Source organism: Sciurus carolinensis, chromosome 18 (genome assembly GCF_902686445.1).
Source record: "Sciurus carolinensis chromosome 18, mSciCar1.2, whole genome shotgun sequence".
Taxonomy (NCBI): domain Eukaryota; kingdom Metazoa; phylum Chordata; class Mammalia; order Rodentia; family Sciuridae; genus Sciurus; species Sciurus carolinensis.
The window spans coordinates 13,052,505-13,071,289 of NC_062230.1; the positions used below are offsets into that span (position 1 = coordinate 13,052,505).

Sequence of the window (18,785 nt, forward strand, 5' to 3'; positions counted from 1 at the left end):
AAAAAAAAAAACGAGTATGGGGGGAACATACCTATGGGCCTTGTCTTACATTAGTGCTTGTGGGTAGATGCAGGACTTCTGTCGTTACTGCAGAAACAAATTTCAATTTTTAATCTTCAGTTTGATTTAAACATTGCTTTTAGCATGATGCTGACGCCAGCTGTGCAGAAAGGACTCTGGAGAGGTGTTCATAGCAGCACACACCTGCGGCTCTTCTTTGATTCTGAAGGCTTCAGGGCAGCCAATATTGCTTCATCAAACACATTCTTTAGACCTTGCTGTGTGAGTGCAGAACACTCCACGTATTTGACAGCTTTCAGATCATAGGTCGGGCTCTGGAGTGATAGGCTTCTCTTTGTTCTTGGCAAGTTACTCCATAGTAGAGGGGTTGTCTCAGATCAATTTAGTTCCCAACGAGCAAGAAAGGAGTTTTTTGGCCAGTGGTAAGTTATTTCAGGCACCCACTTTTCTTTCACATTTTCAAATAAGGGTGGAGAGAGATCACCGAAAAATGGACTAGAAATACATCTGTCTGTGGCTAAATCAGCAGTTGTAATCTCTCATAATCCTCTTGCTCTGCGGCATTAAAAAATCCAAGTCTGTGACACTCTACCAATCAAAACCATGACTGCCTAGTTGCCAAAAACAGTCGATACATATTCAGATGGAAATTTGTTTGTCGTGTAGGATATCAGGAGGCATGTTTTGCCAAGGGTACCATTGCCTACAACAACATACTTAATTGTCTGCATTGTGGAAATAATTTTGCATCCACTTTAATTACTTCAAATTTGATGTTGACTTCAACTTCTCGGCCAGTGTGTGGGCAGCACCGTGCAGGGTTTCCTGAGCTATCCCACAGAGGCATGCACCTTGAGTACCTACTCTGCCTGTTTGTCATTCAGCCATAAGATCAAATGCTATTGTTCTCACGGAAACCTTCTCTGACAGTTTGGGCTAGGTCAGTTTCCCTTTGACACCTTCCTTCATAGCCCATTTACAGTTGGTAATCACATACGATTAGTGTGATTATTCAATTAACCCTCTCTTCTCCAGTGGTACAACACGTGAGGACAAGGACTGGATCTGATTTTTTTTTCCCTTTTCCTCTTTTCTCTCTGCTATTCCCCGAGTGCCCAGCACAATGCCTGAAATATGGAAAACAGTTAATAAATATTTATTAAATGAATATAGTAAAAGTAAGAAAGCTGCCAACCACTCAAAGAGATGCTTGTGTAAGATCTGACTGAGAGTTCCTGATTGAGCTCTGAAAAAACAAATGAGTTGGAAATTGGGTCCTCAGACAGGTTGTGTCCCTGGAGTGCAGGGTCTGGTCCTGTATCCCCTTCCAGGGACAAGATAATGCCAGCTGCTTAGTGGTTTCCACTGTGGAGTTGAACCAGGGCATGCTCAAGCCCCTGAGTTAACCAACATACCCAAGAGATGTTAGCAAAATTTGAAGCTTCAACCTTGCACTGAGATCCGTCAGTTACACACAATCCCGTCAGACACCTAAACTCCTGATTATCCTGGACTCAAGGTCAGGAAGTTAAAAAAAAAAAAAAAAAGATGAAGAACTTGAGATGTACTGGACACAATGGCACACACCTGTTCCCAGCACCTCGAGAGCCTGAGGCAGGAGAATCACAAGTTTGAGGCCAGCCTCAGCAACTTTGGAGACCTTGTTCCAAAAATAAAATAATAAAAAGGACCGGGGATGTAGCTCAGTGCTAGAGCACCCCTGGGTTCAATCCCCAGAACTGAAAAAAAAAAAAAAAAAGAGAGAAAGAATTAAAGTAGCAATCTTTACACATACTATCAGCTAGCAGACGGAGGGGTTAAGAGAGGGCCTAGGGGTTTAATATTCTGACTGTGATCCTGGAAATTTTACTGCTCATCAACTCCTGGTATAATGGACGATGAAGAGGAAACCCGAAGGACAGAAGCCTCTATACTGGTACTCAATGAGCTTTGACAGAAAGATTCCCGTTTGGTCACTAGGATAGTGAACTGCTTTTTCAAGACAACAATTGTGAACCTGGAGTCCAGAGGCTCTGCCTGTCTATAAGAAGCTCTACAGAACAGTCACCATGATCCTTGAGAGCCAGCAAGGGACCTCAGAGATGTTGAAAGAGTTTTCTTTACACTTTTGCTTGTATTTAACATCCTGCTTCTCATTGTTGTGGGAATAATGTCATAATAACCTTGGTGTCAAATTCTTAGTAGGGCAGTTTAGGGGCTGAGTCGTGATCTCAAAATGTTTGTTTGTTGAACCCGTAAACCACAGTGATTGTGATAGTATTCGGAGACAGGGTTTTTAAAGAGGTGATTAAGTTTCTATGAGGTTGTTAAAGTAGATCCTAATCCAATAGGACCAATGTCTTTAAGAAGAGAAGATGAGGACACACAGAGGGTTGACCGTGTGAGATCACAGGGAGAAGATGGCCATCTGCAAGCCAGAGAAAGAGGGCTTGGAAGAAATTAACCCTGCTGACACCTTGATCTTGGAATTGGAACCACCCAGTTGGTGGTACTTTGTTATGGCAGCCCTAGCAAACTATTAGAGGCAAGTAGCAGTGCTAATCAAATGAAAAGATATTAAAATAGGAAAAGCTTTGTTAGTAAACACTGTAGTGCATGATATCAAAAATATTAGCATCAGTATATTATATAGCATGAGATTGAGGGGACACTGAGAAAGTGGTGATTAGTTATACCTGGCGATGCTCTGCACAGAGTGAGGCTGCCCTTGAGCAAATTCTTGAAAGATGAGCAGCATCGTATTGGGTAAAGAGATTGGGCTGGAGGAACAAGGACAGAGGGTGAAAGAGCGTGAGAAGGATGCCCAAAAGCAAAGGCTTGAGGATAAGAAGGGACGTGGCATGCAGAAGATCTGTAAGCTGCTGAAGTAGAAGTGGGGAGAAAAATGGAGGCTGGAGACGGTAAGCAAGAGAAGAGAAAAGACCAGAACCAAGTTGGAAAAGGCTTCAAGCAGCAGGCTAAGAAATTTGGACTTTATTCCAGGTGCAAACTGGAAGGTGAATCTGGATGTGCCATGGAAGGTTAAGAAGCCAGTGGAGGTGTGTAGACTTCCTTAAGAGAACTCCATTTAATAACAGCAGAGGTATTCGGGCAAGCCTTCCACTGAAGAGGAAGACAATAATCTGAACTTCACAAAAATAAAACATTCTCTTAAAGTCATCAAAGAGATAAGATAGAGTCATTGCTGGGCTGAGATCCCGAAGAGGGCAGAAATCCAGAGAGATGAGGTAGATGTTCAGGGATGCTTCTACCTGGGTGTGAAACAAGGTCACTTTGCATCTATAGCAATCCCAGGAGAGAACTTTAAACTCCTCACCCACAGCACCTTGGACTGTGCCAGTTTTCTATCACTTGTACAAGTCTGGTGAGACAGAACACTTGCACATAAGAAGTCAAGTGAAGCAACCTTTTTACATATACATAGGTAACTAAGGACAGTAGAAACCTAGGACTCCAGAAAGTGCCTGCCCTGGGTTTTATACCCCAGGGATGATGAGCGTCACTGGGCTAAAGTCTTGTAGTAGACATTCTGATCTTGGAAGATCTGGAATAGAATCCAGGCAATTTTGATCAGATGTTGCATTCCAGAACATTCTGTGGCTATTCTTGAGAACCACAAGCAAGAATGTGGGGGGAGTGGAGGCTAATTCAGTGCAAGATCCCTATAAGGCACCCGCAGTGCATATTTGTTATGCTGCCTTGGGGTCACCAGCCATTTCCTAAGTGGGATTCTAAGGGCTTTGCGTAGCTAGCAAAGGGGATGAATGTTCTAACTTGGGGAACGAGAGATATGGGGCTGCCATTTTCATGGAACTAGGGCACAGATGGAGCTCCCATCTGGGAGGTAAAGACCACAAGCCCCTCTGGGGCATCCTGAGTTGGAGATGTCTGCCCCACATACACCTTAGCTGTTTTATTTTTTAAACCATAGATGAGTCACTAGTTTCATGGCCCCTGTAATAGGACAAAGTGATCAGAAAAATCCCCTAGGAATTTAGTTAGTTTTACATGGCATTAAGCCTTCAGAAATGACCCAAAGAAATAGGTAAACTGGTGTGTTTTTATGCTTAGGTGTGATGAAGAGGGGACAGTTGGGGAGAAATGTGATCAAAAGACAAAAGGGTGTGTGATCTAAAGGCAACAAACGGGAAGTACATCCAGGCCTGTTTGCTCAGAATCTTCCTAGTGCCTCCATGTCTTTGACACCTTTCCTTAGGTATAAGGGGAGCTCCTCTTATAGAAAGTTCTTGTGAACTGCTTTAGGGGAGAAAGGGGAAAGGTGAGCTCTGCTTCTAGTGTTTTCTCAAATATCAAGGAACCAGGGCTGGGGTTGTGGCTCAGTGATAGAGTGCTTGCCTGGCATGGTGAGGCACTGGGTTAGATTCTCAGCACCACAGAAAAATGGATAAGTAAAATAAAAGTCCTTCAACAATTAACTTTTTTTTAATTGTTAAGGTGCCACATGTTGGGGTAGTGTGTCCTGAAACCCACCAAAGGACTCACACAACATATAATCCTTTGCCTGGCATCTTTCACTTGACATATTTATTTTAAATTCACCCCTTGGAGCTGCATGTAATCAATCATTCTCGTTGTAAGGTACTGGTCTTCAAAAGTGTGGTCTGAATATCCCTGGGGATCCCCGAGAGTGTTTCACGAAGTCTATGAGGTCAAAAGTATTTTCATAATCATTCTGGCTAGTTTATGTTATTTTCACTTTTCACTGTGTTGACATTTTCACTATTAGTGCAAAGCAATGCTGGGTAACACTGCTGGTGCCTTAGCACTAACCATGACAGTGACACCAAACCAAGAGTCACTGTGTTTTTCCCACCATGCACTTGCAGGGTTTCATTTAATAATGGACTTCAATAAGCAGCAAAATTCATTCATTGTATTAAACCCAGGTCCTCAGGTGCATGTCGTCTCCTTATGCTAAGTGCTGAGATGGGAAGTACACACAAAACACAATGGTTGACTTCAGGAAAAGCCCTGGCACAGTTGTCTGAGCCATAGGTGAAACTGTTCCCTTTCCTTGTAGGACACAGTTCTAGAAAGAATGACTGGCCATGATAAACTACGACAATTCAGACTCGGGTACTTTGCAGACATTTCTCAAAATTGAACAAAGTGAAACTATCACTTCAAGGGAAATAACTGCGTATTTGCTGCCAATGATAACATTTGAGCTTTCAAGAGAAGATTAGAATTTGAGAAGATTTATGTCTGCCCTGTGAGCTTGACAGTTTCCCATTACTTAAAAACTTGGCTGATGAGATGGGTGGTGATAGTAATGAATGTGATTTCCTGATATTTTATGAAATGTGTCAACGTTTCAAAAAGCTGCTGTGATCTTGTGATATAATAAGAAATATATATTTTGGTCTTTGGTCCTGACCAGAGCCCCTAAAACACTTGTAATTTCCTGAGTGATGTGAATGATAGGATTATCTTTTGTTATAAGACATTTATCTCCAGCTCTGGAGAAATTAAGATGAAAGAAATATCTTCTTTTGTTATCCACAACAAACCCCCTTTTCAATCACACCTGAGGTTATGTGAACCAGGTGACTTGGAAAGCCTGGGAGGATCGGGGCTGAATGTCAGGGAGGGTCAACTGTCAGAGATTTAATGAATCATGTTTTAGCAATGAAGCCCCCACTAAAAAATATAACAAACTAATAAGGTTTAAAGAGCTTTTGGGTTGGTGACCATGTGGGGGTGCTGAGAGGGTGGCACAGAAGTCCTATCCCCCTTCCTCTGCCCTATGTATCTCTTCCTCCTGACTCTTCCCGAGTTTGATCACTTTATAACCAATGAGTAAATGGAAATCAAAAGCTTCTCTGAGTTCTGTGAGCCAATCTAGCAGATTACCTTAAAGAGGGGGAATCATAAGAACTCTCAATTTATAGCTGGTGGGTCAAAAGTACAGGAAGTTTGGACTCACAATGGTCTTTGAAGTGGGTTGGTCATGTGGACTGAGCTGATGCTAATTCCACATACGTACCATTTGAATTGAACTGAATTGAATGGTAGGCCATTCCAGGGGGTCCACAGAGAACTGCACATTTACTTGGAGCGGGGTGTATGTGGGCGGGGGAAGACACATTTGATGTCAGACGTAATGAGTGTTAGGTTTTTTCCTTTAGCTACAAAAATCAGTGAACCAATACTTTTTAAATGACCAATGCCTGATGGTACAAAATCATGAACATGTAAAAGATCTGAGATAGGATGGAAGAAAAAAAAAAAACAAAACAGGTAGGAGACAAAAAGGAAGACTAGGAAATTTTAATCTGAAGTTCTGCAGACCTTTCTTCCCTGACCCGTCACTTCCAAATTTCTGAGAAATCTGTAGATCGTAGAGTTGCCATTAAGTTAACACACTTATGAAAATTACCTTGTATGCTATTATCCCACTTAATACATAGATTAAGCAGAGAGAGATAAGATTTTAAGAAACCTATAATCTAGGGTAATTTCCAATATTGTGGACTGATCAGATAATGGAGACTACATTAGCCTAAGGATCCTGCAGACAATCAGGCCACCATAGGTGGTCTTGTGATCACCAGCCTGATGTCATCCCCACATACCTTCCCAAGTCCATACCTCATCAAGTTTCCTTTAAAAAAAGAGCCTGGGCCCCAAAAGTATGTTGCTCACTCTCTTGATGGCCACCATTCTCCCTTAAATACATCTTTACTTTCCTAAATAAGTTTCTGTGTCTCTAAGTAGCACACCCTGAAATTCATTTCTGTCACATTTGTCAAGAATGCCACTCATCCTGAGGTGAGTTCCCCCTCTCTGGGGAGTCCTCAAACCTCCTCTAGTGACAGATTCAGTTAAAAAAAAAAAAAAAAAAAAGGCCAGACAGACCCATGGACATTAGTAAAACAGAGTTCTGAAATTATAAGATTTCTGCTTACTTCTTGAGACTAATCTTTAAAAAATTTTCTCTTGACACATTTGAGTGCGTATTAGAGGAGAGTATACTCAATTTAAGACTGTTAAAATTCCTTTTCTTTTTCCAATCACATATTTATGAAGCTATGTTTTTATATATGCAAAGTTATATTTCTTTGTAACTTCAACCAAACAGAATTCACAAGCAAATATGAGGCAACTGTATCCTATTAAACTTGATATTAAAGAGATTTGAAAGAAATGCAAAACCAATGACATTCTTCTCACTAATGCTTTCTGTTTATAGTTATTATCCATAAAATTTTGAGACATATGCTACTTTGTGAGTTCATTATTCTCATTTCAAGTGATATAATAGTAAAATATTTAATGAATTTTCAGCTTAAATCCTAGTGTGAAAAATATTGATAGTTCTTCGATGTCTTAAGAAATAAAAAGCAACCATGAGATCAAAGAGTTATTGCTACTTTTGCATATTCTACTAGGCTGTACCACATTTTGTAAAAGAAAAAAAGTTAACTGCAAATAAGTTTATCTTCAATTAATTTAATTTCTCAGCTACCTGGAATAAATGTCATTTTTCAATTCCTGGTCCAGCTGACACATGTAAGCCCTAGTTGGGTCATAAGGAGGGCACTGGAGCCTGTGGGGGAGGAACTCCTCTTAGTGAGAACTAAGCTGAGGAATTGGGGACAAATTATTGTAGCAATATTACTGTCTTAAAAAGAACCTCTCTCCCCCCATGAACCATGCCTACCCCATGATCTTGCAGTTTACAATGTGACTTTGCTATGCCTCTTCAAAACATGTAGAGGCTATTCCCTGTACCCCTTGAGTCCGGGGTTTTGCCTTGTAACTATCTTTGACCACTCAAATGCAGTGGAAGGGACACTGTGCTATTTTCAAGACCTACTGGAGGATGAGAGGTCATTTGGAGAGAGAGACCCAGCCAGCAGCCAGTCCTCACCAGCAGACCTGTGAGCCCCAACTGCAGTTGATCTCCCTCCTGACGGTGAGCCCAGCCAACTCCATGTGGAGTAGAAGGTGAGTCATCTCAACCTTACATGTTGCCAGCCCACAGAATCAGGAGCAGAGTCATCATCATGGCTTTAATCCATTAAGATCTGGGGCGATTTGTTGTGCTGCAATAGATAACTGATAACACTGTGGGAACCCTGTGTGAATTTAATCTAATGAAACTTCACAATTCCAAGCTTACATTTGCATCTTTTATGTGTTGCATGTGCCGGATACCTCCCCTTGGCCCCTCTGGATCCACTCTCCACCTTTTTTATACTTTGTTCTCTACACTAGGAGGCCAACTTGTGAACACCGCTGTGTCATTTGGCCAATGGGGAACCCAGTGCAAGATGGTAGGAAGGAGAGGAATGAAGTTAGGATATTTTTTCCTTCCCAGATTCTCTTCCTTGTGACATCACCATCAGTTGACTGAGCTCCTCAATCAAAGGTCACTTCTCTCCAGATTGTAGATTCTATATGACTGTTTTCTTTTAGGTTCTGATAGTTGCTCCTTCTTTTTGCCCCAGTTCAGTTTAGGGGTGGGAACAGCTCAATTGCAATTAACCCCTTGGTAGTGATTATCTTTTTTGGTTTTCCTCACTTATATCTTTCTAAATAGTCTTTCTTTTTTTAAAAAAAATATTTTTTAGATGTTGATGGACCTTTATTTTTATTCACTTTTTCTGCAATGCTGAGAATCAAACCCAGTGCCTCACACATGCTAGGCAAAGCGCTCTACCACTGAGCCACAACCCAATCCCTAAATAGTCTCTGTTAATAAGCCTTTCTTGCTTGATCATATTTTGCTTGTTTTGCTGTTTCCTATTGATATCCTAAATAATAGCTGATATTAGTCCCAAACCTCTCTTCAGAAATTCTAGTGATCTTCTTTAAATGGAGACATATTGGAAACAACCAAGATACCCACCACTAAGGAATTAGCTAAGTTATGTTACCCACTGGGAGAAATTCTTGAGTGTTGGGCTTCCCAGCAGATTTCCTGTTACCAGCATCTACACAGATAGAGGGCCAGGTGAACTTTGTAGATGGTTGGGCTCTCAGGACCAAAACCTAATCTTCCAAACTCCCAAGTGCCCCAAAGTGTCTTATAGTGTGAACCTGGAGGACTCTGAGCTTCATAAGTGTCCCAAAGGTAGGACTTAGGGTAGGCAGTGATGGAGAATTGGATGGAGTTTAAACTACAGTTCTTTTGTTCCTTGGTAAGGTCCCTGGCCTCACATATATACACTAGTTCTGCCCCACAGTAGGTGGCCTCTCATCTAGACAGCATGTTTGGTGTGGTAGATGGTATCTCTGAAGATGTGTATAGCAATATTTCCTCATTCCACAGCCTCTTTTACAAAGAAAATTTGCTGCTCCCCTGCCAAGTGGTAGAGCATATTCCTCCTCCCTTTGAATCTAGGCTGTGACCTGTTTTGACCAATAGAGTGTGGCACAAGTGACATTGTATAACTTCCAAGACTGGGCCATAGGAGATCCATGGTTCCCCTTGCCTGTATCACTACTCTCTTGAAACCAGAATACCATGCTGTGAGGAAGCTCAAGCAGCCAGCTCTCAGTCATCCACCAGCACCAATTGTCAAAAATGAAACTGACCCATTTGGACCTTGTCACCATCCCAGCGCCCCACCTGACACTGCATGAAATAGAACAATGACATGGTCAATCCTCAGATCATGAAAAATAAAACAAAAAATAATGTTGTTTTACGCAATTAAATTTTGGGGATTTTTTTTCACAGCAACAGGTAGCTGATGCCCTTGCTTTCTGGGGCTGGGGCAGCCAGTCCTTACCTGAGTTTTACTACTACCTCCTTCCCCTCCACTTGTTGGGTCATGCCATTTGGTTACTCATTTGAGGTGCGCTACCAGAAATTCCAATTTTTTTTTTTTTTTTTTTTTTTTTTTTTGCAGTGCTGGGGATCGAACTCAGGGCCTTGTGCTTGCAAGGTAAGCACTCTACCAGCTGAGCTATCACCCCAGCCCCTAGAAATTCCAATTTTTGAAACAATAACTTCGTTGTTCATATAGCCTGCATTCGTCTATCTTCCTGTGAAACCCAATACCCTCAGAAACTGAGTGTGATCATCATTTGAAAATTTGAAAATGTTGTCAAGATGGGGAGCTTGAACCCTGGAACCCCAGTCATGATAAATGACTGAATACCTCATGTGCAACATTCTGCCTTCCTTGATGAGCCTGGATGACTTGTCAAGGGTACCAGCACAGGGTTAAGAAAAAAGTATCTTCCCTCAAGGGCAGAGAAGAGAATTATTATAAGAGGTGGCCAATGAAACCAACAAGAAAATGGGGAAACTTTAGGGAAGAGCCAACTATAGGATCAGAGGAAGAATTTGAGTCAGGGACCTCAGAGCCACGATATCAGACCCAAGTAGATTCAGGGTTGATGTCAATGCTGCAGCAGAAGATTGATTAATTTGTGCTGCAGGAATAGACCAAGTTTGGTAGTGGCCAAGGCTGGGACATCCATGTAGAAACTGTTCCATGAGTACTCTTCAGTTCTTCATTCTCAGGGGTCTCTTGAGTTTCCCTTGGAGATGGTATCCACCATCATGTTGAATTGCTTGCTGGATGCCCATTCTGAGCCTTACTTTGGGTGGATGGACATCATGAGGGCTAGCAGGTGCCAAGCACAGACTTGTACTTTCACATCCCACAGCCACACTTATGAGACATGATGGATATGTTCCAAGCTTTTCCCAGCTATGACAGACACATGGTGGCAGAGGCTTCTCCTGTCAGGCTCATCTGTGAACCTTCTAACAAGTTCATACTTCCTCCTTTCTGAGATAACTTTGACAACAATATAGTGGCTTTCTGGTAAATGTTTTATAGCCTGCTCTCCACTGGAGAAAAATGAGCCATGATTTATGTTGTTTGAGGATTTCAAACAATCCTTGGTCTTCTATGGCCAAGTTCAACAATGTTAACTGGCTTTCAAAATTCTTAAATATTTAAAGGCCATATCTTGCAAGCTCCTATAAGCTGAGTGCACTTTCTTTCCAAGAAAGGGAGTATTTTGTTGTTGTTCATTTATTTATTTTTTGCAATATATATACTTGTTTACAAAGTATACGAAGACTGGAAAACTCAACGATCAGCAAATAATGCAATTAAAAATTAACAAAACACATAAACAGGTATTTCATTGAAGAGGATAATCAAATGGTAAATAAATACATGAAAAATACCTAGCATTATTTGTTGTTTTAAATTTTTGCATTAAAATTGTAATGGGGTATCTAAGAGATTGCCTATGGTACTACATATATATGCTGTCTTGGAGACAGCATATTGTTGGGTATTGTTTTTTAATCCAATCTGCCAGTCTATGTCTTTTGATTGATGAGTTTAGGTCATTAATGTTCAAGGTTATTATTGAGATATGTTTTTTGTTCCAGTCCTTTTGGTTTATTTCTAAAATTGTTCCAGTCCTTTTGGTTTATTTTTAATTTGAATTAGTTTCTCCTCTGATTGACTATGCCTAGTGTAGTTCCTCCCTTCACTGGTTTTTACTTTTTTTTCCATTTCATCTTCAAGGAATATTTTGTTGAGAATATTCTGAAGTGCAGGCTTTCTGGTTGTGAATTCTTTTAATTTTTGTTTATCATGGGAGGTTTTTACTTCATCTTAAAATCTGAAGCTTAATTTAGAAAAATAGAATTCTTTGTTGGCATCCATTTTCTTTTGGAGCTTGGTATATGTTATTCTAGGACCTCCTGGTGTTAAGGGTCTGGGTTGAGAAATCAGCTGAGATCTGAATTGGTTTCCCCTATGTATAATCTGATATTTTTCTCTGGAAGCCTTTAAAATTTTATCCTTATTCTGTATGATAGGCATTTTCATTATAATGTGACTCAATGTGGGTCTGTTGGAATTTTGCACATTTAGTGTCTTGTAAGTTGCTTGTATTTGATTTTCCATTTCATTCTTTAGCTTTGGGAAATTTTCTGATATTATTTCTTTGAAAAGACTGTGCATTCCTTTGGTTTGTATCTCCATGCCTTCATCTATCCTGATAAATCTTAAATTTGGTCTTTTCATGTTATTCCATAATTCTTGGAAGTTCTGTTCATGGTTTCTTAACATCTTCTCCCCGTGGTCAACTCTTTTTCAAGGTTATGTATTTTGTCTTCATTACCTGAGGTCTGTCTTCCAAATGGTCTAGTCTGTTGGTGAAGCTTTGTATTGAATTTTAAATTTGGGTTATTGTTTCCTTCATTTCAAGGATTTTTTTTCTCAGAATCTCTATCTCTTTATTGACGTGATCTTTTGCTACCTGTATTTGCTCTCTTACATCATTCTTTACTTTGCAGATCAGTTTATGTTTGTTCCTTCTCTGACATTTCTTCCACTGTGGTATCGATGGATTCTCTTATTGGAGTATCTTGGTTTGCTTGGGGTGATTTGTTCCCTTGCTTTTTAATGTTTTTTGTGTGTCTACTATCTAACAGTTATGGATCTGAGGCAGTAGAGTTTCTACCCTGTGGGCTTTAGTGTCCCTGAAGGTTTCCATTTCCTCATTGTTTAGGGGGAGACAAATTATAGCAAACACCAAAGTAAACAATTTACAGCATTAAACCAAATAGTTCCTACTATGACATCTACAGTGTTAATTATCACAATAAACAGAAATGATATGATCAGTTATACCTATAATAAAAACAACAAGTTTGCAAAAGGGTTTACATTTTCAAATGGTGGACAGGGAGAGAACAGAAGTGATATATATGTGATGATTATGAAGAAGGAGGAGAGAAGACAGAATAAAGATTAAAAGAATAGTGAAAGAGAGAATAATAGGCTGTTAGCAGAAGAAAAGAGAGAATCAAAGGAAATAGGTAGGAGAAAAAATATACATAAAGCAAAAATTGTTTAAAATTAAAAATAAAAATAAAAGAATACAAAACAGAACTTAAATATACTAACCACACATCCTAGTTCACAAAAACACTATTCCATGTCTAATAATTGGCTTCAAAAATGCTAGAGATGAGAAGAAAAAAAAAATAGAAAACTATATAAATGTTCATGTATCATTAAGGTCACAATTAAATAGTGAAAAAGAATTTTTAAAAATCTTGATGCAAAGTTAAAGAATTCTTTCTGTTGGAGTTCAAAATATTCTCAGCTTCTCTTCTCAGCCGTTTTAGGTGGGGTCTTCTAGAGTGGGATGCTCCACCCTCTGGGCTGCTGGACTGAGAGAGGTAATCCAGGTAATTCCCAGAGGCAGGCTCCAGGCTCTTCATTGAATGCCAGTTGGTCTGGAGATTTTAAATCAGCTCACCTCCAGTGCCTGGTACTTGCTAGTCCACGCTGGAGGACTTTACCCCAGGGTTTCCCTGGGGTCTACTCCCTGGGGGAGGCAATTCTGCAGATCTCCTACGTTTCCTGCAGACCCCAAGTTTCCTGGTCTCAGGTTCAGTCTCCAAACAATTTCTCCCAGCCCCACCCTTCCAAGTTCCTGACCAGATGCATCTCTCGCAGCCAGTCCTGCAAGCAGTTGGATTGGAGGGAGAGCGGCAGAGCCAGGTGGGTTTCCATTACCACTTGTCCCCTGTGTAAACCTCTCTCCATGTCTGATTTTCTCCTGGTCACTTAAGCACACTCTATGTCCTGCAGCATGTGTTTACTGGGCCTGTATTTGGGAACAAACTCAGGTTTGCCAAGAATTGACTTCCTCATTTGCCAGCCCCCATGCCGCAGTTGCAAAATGGTTCCTTCCTTTGTTTTCCCTACACCACCTGGAGAGAGGGCGGCTTCTTTCCCCACACTTGGATATCATGCAGCTCGTCCTTCACGTTTGTTGGACAATGTCCTTGATCTCTAAATGTTCCGTCCCAGATGTGCCTCAGGTCTCCCAAAAATGTGGGTTGCTTTAATTCCCTTATCCCTCTATTGTGCTCATGGAGGGACCTCTCTGGCTGGATGTACCAGCCTGGCTATGGAAGTGGCCTTGCCACTGGGGATTTTTTTCTTATTTTATCATATCCGACCTCCTGTGTCCCCAATCTGCTTTGAATGTCCAGTTTTAGGTTCCAGTAAAGTACACCCCCCTTTTTTGTGGGTGAACAAAAAAAGCCTGTCTGCTTTCTTGATTTCACTTCACAGAGAAGCCGGGAACATGACCTCCTCTATTCTGCCATCTAGATCTCCAAAAGGAAGTATTTTCGATTCTCCCATTTTACTGGATCCTTGTTATCTCTGTTGTTTCAGGCTTTGTTTCTGTCTGATATGCTGGGGGTGTGCCCTCATTACCTCTGGGAATGTCCTCCTCCACCCTAGTCCCCAAACACCATAAGCCACAGCTGCACTCAATTCTAAAGTGGTGACTCTGTCTCAATGACCAGTCAGCTTTTCAGAGACTTCCTGGCTTTGGAAGGCTGCCACTGCCTGACTTTGTACATCTGCTAACTGAGCACATCCAGCTCTGGGAAAAACCTGAAACTGTTCCTTTCCTGGGCTGCTGAGAATCTCCTACAACAATGTGGAGTGAGGCCCCAGCAATTCCCAAGCCACCACTCAGTTGGGGTCTCAGGATCACTGTGCTATGCTTTATGTCATCCATTACCTAATTCATATCAGTTGAAAGGCTGCATTGGGATTCCCTGCATAGGCTCTCTCGAATTTCCATCTCCAAGTTTATCCACTGGTTTCTAGAGGAGCCGCCACTGGCCCTCCCTTTTGCCTTGAAAAGAAGGTGCCTCTTCCATTTGAGAACAACACCTCCACCTTCCTTCTGGGTTTTCTCTGCTCTCTTTTCTCCAGGGTCCTTCCTTCAACATCTCTCCTCTCTTTTCTGACTTTAAAATTTTCTTTCCAGTTGTTTCTTTCTCCCAGTGTATTCGTATCTTAACTATTTCCCATCTTTGTTTTTGTACACAGTGCTATAGTTCGGATCTTCGATGCCCCTTTTGAAAGGCAGGGCCTAGTGGGAGGTCTTGGGTCATCGGGGAAATCTTCCTAGAGGATTGTGGAAACCCAGTCTCTTTCTCTTTCTCCTTTTTGCGCTCTTGGTGGTAAGGTAAATGGTTTTGCCATGTGCCACCACAAGCCCCAAAACACTGGGACCAATCAGTCAATAGTTTTGGAAACTATTTCCAAACACTGGTTTCCAAAACACTGTGAGCCAAAACAAAAGTTGTCTTTTTATCAGCTGATTATTTCAGGTTTTGATACTAACAGCTTCGCACCATCCTTTGTCGGTTCTGGATCCCACTCTAGTTATTACAGATGCTCCTCATCTTACAGGGTGTCCTGATAAACCCACCATACATTGAAAACATCATAAGCTGGAAATGCGTTTAATCCACCTAACCTTCAGAACATCTCAGCTTAGCGACACAGCACACTGAGGAGAATCAGTTGTTTACCCTCATCATCATGTGGCCGACAGGGAGGTGCAGCATATGGCCACCCAGCAGAACACCAAAGTCCCCAAATTCAAAGTACAGTATCACTGAATGTGTATCACTTTTGCACCATTATAAAGTTCAAAAATCCAAAGTCTGATCATTGTAAGTCAGGCCCCATCTAGATTCTCTCCTCCATCCTTCCTTCCGAGGACATCTTCATAAAAGGTCAGTTTGCCACTTTCACATCCCAATTGCCATTTGCTTCTTGAGCCCTGCAATCTGGTCTTTGCCCCTGCTCCCCAGAGAACCGGTTGTTAAATTTTACTACCCCACCACTTAACTAGGTGCCTCTGTTGTGAGGTAATAACTGCTCCTGAACAATTCTCTGCTTTTAAGACTTTTCTTCTGCTTACCGCTATATTCCCCTGATTTGTGTGACCTTTCTCACTCCTGCTTCAGAACAGGCTTGCTCTAACTCAGTCATGGGATTCCAGGCATGCACCACCACACAACTCCTCATGTAGTTTGGTTCTGTTGTTAGGTGAATATAGTTAAGGATTTTTATGTGTTCTTGTAGAATTGAACCATTTATGATCAAATAATGCCCTTTTTCATTCTTGATAACTCTCCTTGCTCTGAAGTTTATTATTCTAACTTTAGCATGGTATGTTTTTCTCCATGTCTTCATTTAAAATGCTATATGTCTGTATGTTGCAAGTGGGTTTCTTGTTGAGTCTTCTTTGTTCATCACTTTTTAAATTGGTGTATGCAGATCATTGCCATTCAAAGAGCTTATTGATATAGTTGGATTAATATCTACTCTATTTGCCACTGTTTTCTCTTTGTTGCTTTTGTTTTTTCTTCCTATTTTTAATTTTTCCTTTTTCTATCTTTTGTGGAATTATTTTAAAAAGTGGTGCATCTTACAGATGCATTTATTCATGCCATGTAGTAAACAGTACTTATACAAGGGGAGAGTGACATTCTGTGTTCCCATCTAACACAGTTTGCTTAAATTTATAGGCAGACTGACATTTCATTTCCTGTATCCTCGAGAAAGCCGGTTAATAATGACCATGAGCAGGTGGAGGACTGGAACATTTCAAAGCCTTAGTTCTTTTATCAGCACTCTTGATCTTATGAACGATGAAACTCATCAACCCCATTCCTACCCCAAACTCCTAGCACGGCTGGGTATGCCACAGGAGAAGCGGTGTCTCTGGTTTGAAGAGTTCCTGGAGTGAAGGGGGAGCTCCAAGCAGGACCAGTGGGGTCCTTGGCTTAGGTGATGGAAAAAAAATTCGGCACACACCAAAGGCATAGATGGAGATTTATTTTGGAAAACATACACTTTCAAGGAGGAATGTGGGACATGTCAGGAGTGAGACATTTTTGTGGGTTCAGGCTTTTGTTTAAAGGAAACTTGGTGGGAGGTGCATATGGGAAGGTATGTAGGAATGATAGCACTCTGGCAATCTTAAGGTGGTTTCTGGTGTCTGGTCAGTCTCAGGATCCTTAGGCTGATGTGGTCTTCATTTTCAGATCAGTAGAATGCTGGAAAATCTTATTTTTCAATATATTGGATCCATCTTTGCTTAATCTATTTATGGGGAAGGGTAATTAACAGTACACAGGTAGATTTACAGATTTCCTGGGAGTGACTGGCCCAGAAAAGTATGTGGAACTTTTGAATTAAAATTTCAGTTCCTTGTCCTTCTTTTTATGTCTCCTTTCTACCTAATTCTTATTTCTTCTGTCCTACCTCAGGCGTAGTAGGACTTCGTGGGGACCCAAAATTTTTAATAATGCTTTGAGGCAGCTTGGCAGGACCCACAGTTGAGGTCACACCAGATCCCACATCTGACTCAGTGAAGTCATGAAGCACCACGGCCCTTTTGTGGTTTTAATTAAGCATTTTATATGATTCCACTGTCCTTTCTTAGTCTATCAGCTATACATCTAGGTTTTTTTTTTTTTTTAAGTGTTTTTTAGTGGTTGTCCTGGAGTTTTCAATATACTACCAATTCATGTTCATTTTTCAGTAATACTACAGTATTTCACAGGTATTATGAATACGGTATAATAATAAAATAATCCTAATTCCTCCCTCCTGTCTCTTATGTCATTGCTGTCATGCATTTCACACATATAACTACACATAAGAATATATAAAAATATATAAGTACATCTGCATATATAAAAATGCACATATATATGTGTACTTATATACATTCTTACATGTAAATGTATATGGACATCTATATACATGCATAGTTGAAAATATCATTGCTTCTATTTTGAATAATCTGTTATCTTTTAGATCAACTAATAACAAAAATTAAAATAAAAGTTTATATTTTACCTTCACTTATTCCTTCTCTGAGCTCTTCATGTAGACCAGACTTTCTGACTTGTATAATTTCCCTTCCCCCCAAATATTTTTTTTCTGTGATTTTTCGCAAGGCAGGTCTTTTGGCAGCACATACCCTCTGTTTTTATTGGTCTGAGAAAGACTTTATTTTTATTTCACCTACCTAAAAATCAAAACTAAAAGTACTACAAACCTTCATTCTCTCATGGTTTGCAGATGCCTGAAATCAGAAGCCAGGGTTTTGGTGGGCTGTGGTCAAAAAGGCTCTGAGAGTCCCACTTTTTCCAACTTCTGGTGAATGCAGGTGGTCCTTTCTCTTTCACTTTTTTTAAAAATATTTTTTTAGTTGTCGATGGACCTTTATTTTATTTATTTATTTATTCATTTATTTATTTATTTTTATGTGGTGGTGAGGTTCAACCCAGGGCCTCACACATGCTAGGCAAGTGCTCTACAACTGAGCCACAAACCCAACCCTCTCTTTCACTTTTAAAGCCTAATTTTGCAAGACACAGAATTCTAGGGGGTGGTCTTTTTTTCTCAGTACTTTAAGCATTTTGCTCTGCCTTCATTGCTTGCATGGTTTCTAAGTCAGCTGCAATTCTTACATTTGCTCTCCGGAAGGTTAGATGTGTTTCCATCCCCCTCCTCCAGCCTCTTTCAGGATTTTTTCTTTATCTTTGATTTTCAGTAGTTTGAGTATGATACCTTGGTGTGGGTTTTTTTGGCCATTTATCCTGGTGTAACAGTGGTTCACTTCATGCTTTGAATATAACCCTTGCTGCTCTGCCACTGCAACTTTTTAAAAAATATGGACAGGTTTCTTTCTTTTCCTCTCTCCCTGCTCCTCCCTAATCTCAGGGAAAACAGGATTACCTTTGCTCCCCATCCTCAGCAGAGTCATCTGTCCCTGAGCACACACTCAACATAGGAAAGAAGCAATCAGATTCTGGGGATGGTACCAGAAGACCTCAGAAATGACTCAGAACGTGTGGAATGTAGCCTTTGAGTCACCCCTTTAAAAGCCCC

General features: G+C 40.7%; 1 protein-coding gene across 4 annotated transcripts in view; it reads left to right on the forward strand.

Moving 5' to 3' along the window:
- The window catches only part of LOC124970134 (zinc finger protein 300-like), a 68,151-nt gene that overhangs the window by 6,747 nt on the left and 42,619 nt on the right, over positions 1 to 18,785 (forward strand). The window contains exons 1-2 of one of the 4 annotated variants that reach the window (XM_047533243.1): positions 7,953 to 8,013; positions 9,924 to 9,959. The exons of 2 other annotated variants lie outside the window; for them this stretch is intronic. The gene's annotated coding sequence lies outside the window, so the exon portion shown is untranslated. Of the gene's footprint in view, positions 1 to 7,952; positions 8,014 to 9,923; positions 9,960 to 18,785 lie in introns of those variants that run through there. One more of the 4 variants, XM_047533242.1, reaches the window with a different exon arrangement.